At 41.2% G+C, this 7,674-nt stretch overlaps 1 long non-coding RNA gene across 1 annotated transcript; it reads right to left on the reverse strand.

Annotated features, from left to right (window-relative positions):
- Positions 1 to 204: 204 nt before the first annotated feature.
- Positions 205 to 3,746, reverse strand: LOC123727845 (uncharacterized). Its single transcript, XR_006759777.1, has 4 exons — positions 3,664 to 3,746; positions 2,628 to 2,752; positions 1,260 to 1,317; positions 205 to 817 (listed from the first exon to the last, which is right to left on the reverse strand). It is a non-coding gene; the product is annotated as an uncharacterized lncRNA (long non-coding RNA).
- Between the last annotated feature and the right edge of the window lie 3,928 nt (positions 3,747 to 7,674).

Below are 7,674 nucleotides of genomic sequence, written 5' to 3' on the forward strand. Positions count from 1 at the left end.
GAGAAATAGTCGACGTGTCATAATTCCTATAATAACTACAACCTAAAACTTCTTATCTGGGAATATTGAAGAACTGGGAATATTGAACCACCAGCTTTCATATGTTCTCATGTTCTGAGCCATGAATTTAAACGTTAGCTTTTTTACATGGCACATATTGCACTTTTACTTTCTTCTCCAACACTGTGTTTTTGCATTATTTAAACCAAATTGAACATGTTTCATTATTTATTTGAGACTAAATAGATTGTATTTATGTATTATATTAAGTTAAAATAAAAGGGTTCATTGTTCATTCAGTATTGTTGTAATTGTCATTATTACAAATATATATATAAAAATCGGCCGATTAATCGGTATCTGCTTTTTTTGGTCCTCCAATAATTGGTGTCGGTATCAGCGTTAAATATCCCCTGAAGAGTCACCATTAGAAGAAAAAAACTCTGAGGATCTCAACCTCACCTTGTACTGTCTGCCCCTATAGCCTGCACACGACACAGGACCCGGATCACATTCCCAACAGCTCCCGTCACCGGGGCAACAGAGGTCACAGGTCATGTCAGTGAACAATGACTTCAAAGAGGTGATGGGTAAAAATATTTGAAAACATATGTAGGTAGATCTGGAGTTAAGACAGTCAAAAGGGTGAGAGCAAAGGTGTGTGTGAGCGTGCCTGTGTGTGTGTGCCCGCAGAGAGGGAGCTCTGACCTGCCCCAGTGTGATGGACCAGCGGTGTAGCGGCCCACTCCAGGCAGCTGTTTCAGCAAAGCCTCAACCGTCCTGGGCATCTCTCCTCCCAGCTCTGATAATACCTGTACTACACATCACAGTCAGACAGGACAACAAAAACAACACACACTCAGAACTCACTACAGACAGAAAACACACGCTCAAAAGTTTATAACAACACAGTACATGTCACAACCACATCTCCAACTAAACAGACAGGCAAAGACCTAAGATAAGATCCTATTTTTGACAGAGACAGAGGCACAAAGGCAGTTGACAAAATTAACCAAAGAGTGCTCTCCACTTGTCATATTATACAAGTGACACGTTTGTGTTGTGGTAAGCCTTTCTTTTGCAAGAACATACAGTAAATACTATCTGCTATATATATGCAGATCTTCCCCGGGAGTAGTAACCAAGCCCCGCCCACATCTGATTGACTTCCTGTGCAGATGAAAAGCATGACAAGATGGTCAGAATGCACAAACTTTTGCGTTTCACACACCCTTATTTACATTAATTTTAATCACCTCCAGTGTAGCTGCTACAAGATCCTGTACTGTTGGCCACCGTTGGAAAAGAACCAGGCTAAAACACAACAAGAAGAGATCAATCCAAAATGCATTATTTACGTGTTTACTAAGTCTGCTCAAATGTACATTTTTGTCAGATAGCAGACACTTTTATCCAGTGACTTAAAGGAGCAATAAGGGTTAAGTGCCTTGCTCAAGGGCACATCGGCAGATTTTTTACCAAGTCGACTCAGGGATTCGAGCCAACAACCTGTCGGTTACTGGCCCAATGGTCTTAACCGCAACGCTACCTGCCACCACAAATCAAGTTCAGACTTCATACTAGACAGACAGACTGGCTTACCTTCATCTACTAACAGTGTTGTAAAGTACTTAAGTAAAAATACTTTAAAGTACGACTTAAGTCGTTTTTTGGTGTATCTGTACTTTCCTTCACTATTTATATTTTTGACAACTTTTACTTTTGCTCCACTACATTCCTAAATAAAATAATGGACTTTTTACTCCACACATTTTACATGACACCCAAAAGTACTCATTACATTTTGAATGCTTAGCAGGACAGGAACAGGGTCCAATTCACACACTTATCAAGAGGACATCCCTGGTTATCCCTACTCTATCTGATGTGGCAGACTCACTAAACGCAAATGCTTCATTTGTAAATGATGTCTGAGTATTTGAGTGTGCCCCTGTCTATCTGTACATTTTAAAAACTTTTTAAAAACATTAATTTTAGCAATTACATTTACTTTTGATACTTATATATATTTAAAACCCCTTTTAGACTTTTACTAAAGTAGTATTTTACTCGGTGACTTTCACTTGAGTCATTTTCAATTAAGGCATCTTTACTTTTACTCAAGTATGACCATTAGGTAGTAATCGATCACAGTGGCAACCTGTGTCTGCTGTAACATGATTTCGGAGACCCAAACTTGAGACGAAACGAGGCAGATAAATGACAAAAAGGCCCACTAGATAGATCATGAAAAGCCAACTGACATTTACTCCTGAGGTGCTGACCTGTTGCGCCCTCGACAACCACTGTGATTATTATTATTTGACCGTGCTAGTAATCTATGAACATTTGAACATCTTGGCCATGTTCTGTTGTAATCTCCACCCGGCACAGCCAGAAGAGGACTGGCCACTCTAGGTTTCTTCCTAGGTTCTGGCCTTTCTAGGGAGTTTTTACTAGCCACCGTGCTTCTACACCTGCATTGCTTGCTGTTTGGGGTTTTAGGCTGGGTTTCTGTACAGCACTTTGTGACATCAGCTGATGTAAGAAGGGCTTCATAAATACATTTGATTGATTGATCATGCCTTGAAACTGTAATGAGAGCATTATGTCATTCTCTTTACCATGGCTCTCCAGGGTAGCTCTCTATTCCCCTAGTCATACCAGTCCAGGAGATGTGTCCTGGATAGTGTGATGTCAGTAGGATCATGGAACTAATGACATGTAGACACTGCAGTCTCCATGGGCTCTGAGGGGAGGGAAGACATTACAGCATGACATTATGAAATCACAGATTTTCGCTTGTGGAAATCACTCAAATTAATCAAAACAGTCAATAGAGAGAAAGAAGGTAGAGAGAAAGAAGGTAGAGAGAAATAAAGAACACATGTCAGACAAAGACACAGAGAGAGAGAGAGAGAGAGAGAGAAAGACAGAGAATTAAAGATTTGAGAGAGTGGGTGAGAGACAGTCAGAGAAAGACTAGAAGACTAGAACTAGAATGTTATTTGGTCCTAAACAGAGAGTACACAGTGGCAGAATACCTGACCACTGTGACTGACCCAAACGTAAGAAAAGCTTTGACTAAGTACAGACTCAGTGAGAGTCAGTGAACTTCTGTGAGAGTTATGTTTACTGTTAATTTGTATTGTTTATTTCACTTTTGTATATTATCTACTTCACTTGCTTTGGCAATGTTAACATACGTTTCTCATGCCAATAAAGCACTTGAATTAATGCAAAAGTAGGTCTAGCTACAGTACCTTCTTTCACAGTTTCTTTTGATATTTTCCACGGTTTTGTCCAGCACAACTCTCTTCTCCTTTTGCATAGCTGATCGTACGTAGCCTGCTAATAATAACATAACATCTCCATATTTTGGTACGTATGTAGGCTACAGTTGGCAAATTCAACTAATTACTAGTGGAGATATTATCAACAATCAAAAATAATGTTCAATATTGTTCATGCAAAACGGATAAAGCAGTTTGTTTAACTTCAGTCAGTGCGCACGGATCTCTCCCGCCACTAGTGACTGAATGACCGTTTACTACGGTCATTGATGGGAGCGGACCGACGGTCAGTGCCATCTGTGATCCTTGGGTTCCCTAACATTAACCCATACTCTTACCTAATCCTAACATTAACATGAACCCGTACCTTAAACATTTTAAATGTCAACTTCAATGGAGTAGGGACGTCCCAAGGATCCGTGGACCGACACCGTCTGTCTCAGCTATTAGTTAAAGTGTGACTTCCCCTAGAGCTCTCCGCTAAATTTAAAGGTGCATAGCCCACTTTCACAATTTTCTATTAAGGTATCTTTACTTTTACTCAAGTATGACAAGTTTGCACTTTTTCCACCACTGTAGTCAATACCTTGGGGAGAGATATTGGGTCATTCAGCAGATGCTCTTATCCAGAGCAACTGACAGCCAGGGCCCTGTTTGAATAATTTACAAATGCATCATTTCTTCCTTGTTCCCTTGAGGTTAGCACATGTACGTGGTTTGATCTATACTATATTGGATACATGTAAGCAAGGTTACCACCCTATGACTTACACCAATGTAACCATTTTAGATTCAATAGTCAAACGGAACCATGGAGTATGCAGCTAACCATTATAGTGAAAGATACATTCATATTTATACATTATATAATGTGTTATACAGCGAGATTATGTAATAAATATTACAATAATGACAGTAAAACTACAAGACCCTGCTAGGTAAAGTCCCCCCCTATCTCAGCTCACTGGTCACCATAGCAGCACCCACCTGTAGCACGCGCTCCAGCAGGTATATCTCTCTGGTCACCGCCAAAGCCAATTCCTCCTTCGGCCGCCTCTCCTTCCAGTTCTCTGCTGCCAATGACTCGAACGAACTACATAGATCTCTGAAACTGGAAACACTTATCTCCCTCACTAGCTTTAAGCACCAGCTGTCAGAACAGCTCACAGACCACTGCACCTGTACATAGCCCATCTATAATTTAGCCTAAACAACTACCTCTTCCCCTACTGTATTTATTTTGCTCCTTTCGACCCCATTATTTATATTTATATTTCTACTTTGCACTTTCTTCCACTACATGTCTACCATTCCAGTGTTTTACTTGCTATATTGTATTTACTTCGCCACCATGGCCTTTTTTGCCTTTACCTCCCTTATCTCACCTCATTTTCTCACATTGTATATAGACTTATTTTTCTACTGTATTATTGACTGTATGTTTGTTTTACTCCATGTGTAACTCTGTGTTGTTGTATGTGTCGAACTGCTTTGCTTTATCTTGGCCAGGTCGCAATTGTAAATGAGAACTTGTTCTCAACTGGCCTACCTGGTTAAATAAAGGTGAAATAATAAAAATAAAAAAATTAAAACTGAATGAATATTAATGATAGAACGGTGTTATGAAAATGCACAACAACACGCAGGTGTTATTGCAGCTCCTTTTTTAATTATTCGCGCACTGAATAATTACCATTAGAAAACGGGGAGAAATGCCTCATACTCTGGTAAATACGCCCGCCTCTGGTTGGTTGTTCACCAAAAAGAAAAAACAATTTTCTCAAGTCTGCCAGTCCAATCCAAGCACAAAGCCGTATTTTCATACTCTTGAACTCCACTGTTGAGGAACAGCTAATGCACAAAGAGGGGAAAAAACATAATGCAGGGGTCAAATTGAGCACAAATTCAGAGGTGGAGAAGAGCGCTCCCTATTGGACCAACAACATCTGGCGCTCCCAAGCAGGGATCAATCAAGGCCCGCTTAACTTGCTACTTTATGGTTAATTATTCTTATTATTTAAATTGTTTAATTGTAGAATATTTAAAGCTCAATTCCTGGCTGCCATTGGGCTACAATGATCTGTTGAGCAATTACGAAAACTATTGTCGTCATATCCTATTTTTAGGTCACAATTATATTTACTATAGAGAACTAGGGAACGATAACTTTGACATTGGCTTTATTTATTCTTGCTCACAGTTTATACAAATTGAAGAAATGCATAATTTACATAATCACACATTGCATACAGAATAGCACGAGGAAACACTTAGAATACATAACACATGGCAAACATAATACAAACACTTAAATACATAACATACGGCAAACATAATACAAACACTTAGAATACATAACACACGGCAAACATAATACAAACACTTAAATACATAATAGGCTCTTGATGGGAAAACTGTATTGTGTAAAAAAAGAGAAGATTTAGCCATAAATAGTTTAAGAGCTACAGCAAGCGAAAATCTGATATCAACTTTGGAGGGGACAATTACATTACATTTTCTCAAGAGCAATTCCTGAGGGGGACACCAAAAGTAGTGCTGTAACACATAGCCTACGTTTAATATGGTAAATGTATACTGCTCAAAAAAATAAAGGGAACACTTAAACAACACAATGTAACTCCAAGTCAATCACACTTCTGTGAAATCAAACTGTCCACTTAGGAAGCAACACTGATTGACAATAAATTTCACATGCTGTTGTGCAAATGGAATAGACAACAGGTGGAAATTATAGGCAATTAGCAAGACACCCCCAATAAAGGAGTGGTTCTGCAGGTGGTAACCACAGACCACTTCTCAGTTCCTATGCTTCCTGGCTGATGTTTTGGTCACTTTTGAATGCTGGTGGTGCTTTCACTCTAGTGGTAGCATGAGACGGAGTCTACAACCCACACAAGTGGCTCAGGTAGTGCAGCTCATCAATGCGAGCTGTGGCAAGAAGGTTTGCTGTGTCTGTCAGCGTAGTGTCCAGAGCATGGAGGCGCTACCAGGAGACAGGCCAGTACATCAGGAGACGTGGAGGAGGCCGTAGGAGGGCAACAACCCAGCAGCAGGACCGCTACCTCCACCTTTGTGCAAGGAGGAGCAGGAGAAGCACTGCCAGAGCCCTGCAAAATGACCTCCAGCAGGCCACAAATGTGCATGTGTCTGCTCAAACGGTCAGAAACAGACTCCATGAGGGTGGTATGAGGGCCCGACGTCCACAGGTGGGGGTTGTGCTTACAGCCCAACACCGTGCAATACGTTTGGCATTTGCCAGAGAACACCAAGATTGGCAAATTCGCCACTGGCGCCCTGTGCTCTTCACAGATGAAAGCAGGTTCACACTGAGCACATGTGACAGACGTGACAGTCTGGAGACGCCGTGGAGAACGTTCTGCTGCCTGCAACATCCTCCAGCATGACCGTTTTGGGGTGGGTCAGTCATGGTGTGGGGTGGCATTTCTTTGGGGGGCCGCACAGCCCTCCATGTGCTCGCCAGAGGTAGCCTGACTGCCATTAGGTACCGAGATGAGATCCTCAGACCCCTTGTGAGACCATATGCTGGTGCGGTTGGCCCTGGGTTCCTCCTAATGCAAGACAATGCTAGACCTCATGTGGCTGGAGTGTGTCAGCAGTTTCTGCAAGAGGAAGGCATTGATGCTATGGACTGGCCCGCCCGTTCCCCAGACCTGAATCCAATTGAGCACATGTGGGACATCATGTCTCGCTCCATCCACCAACGCCACGTTGCACCACAGACTGTCCAGGAGTTGGCGGATGCTTTAGTCCAGGTCTGGGAGGAGATCCCTCAGGAGACCATCCGCCACCTCATCAGGAGCATGCCCAGGCGTTGTAGGGAGGTCATACAGGCACGTGGAGGCCACACACACTACTGAGCCTCATTTTGACTTGTTTTAAGGACATTACATCAAAGTTGGATCAGCCTGTAGTGTGGTTTTCCACTTTAATTTTGAGTGTGACTCCAAATCCAGACCTCCATGAGTTGATAAATTGGATTTCCATTGATAATTTTTGTGTGATTTTGTTGTCAGCACATTCAACTATGTAAAGATAAAAGAATTTAATAAGATTATTTCATTCATTCAGATCTAGGATGTGTTATTTTAGTGTTCCCTTTATTTTTTTGAGCAGTGTATATTGAGGAACCAAAGAAATAAGGTGTTTGCCGTACTCCTAACTACCGGTACCCAAAACTACACAACTAATCACAACAGCAATACCATTGCCTTTAACAAATCTTAGTTCAGTCACCAGTTTAAGTTGAGAGTGGAGGTATCCATGGCATTTTCAAATTATGTTCCTAATTTACAAGTAAAAAAAATTGAGAACCTTTCATAATGTTGCCAAACAAAGA

The sequence above is a fragment of the Salmo salar genome, chromosome ssa16 (genome assembly GCF_905237065.1).
Source record: "Salmo salar chromosome ssa16, Ssal_v3.1, whole genome shotgun sequence".
In the NCBI taxonomy this organism is placed as follows: domain Eukaryota; kingdom Metazoa; phylum Chordata; class Actinopteri; order Salmoniformes; family Salmonidae; genus Salmo; species Salmo salar.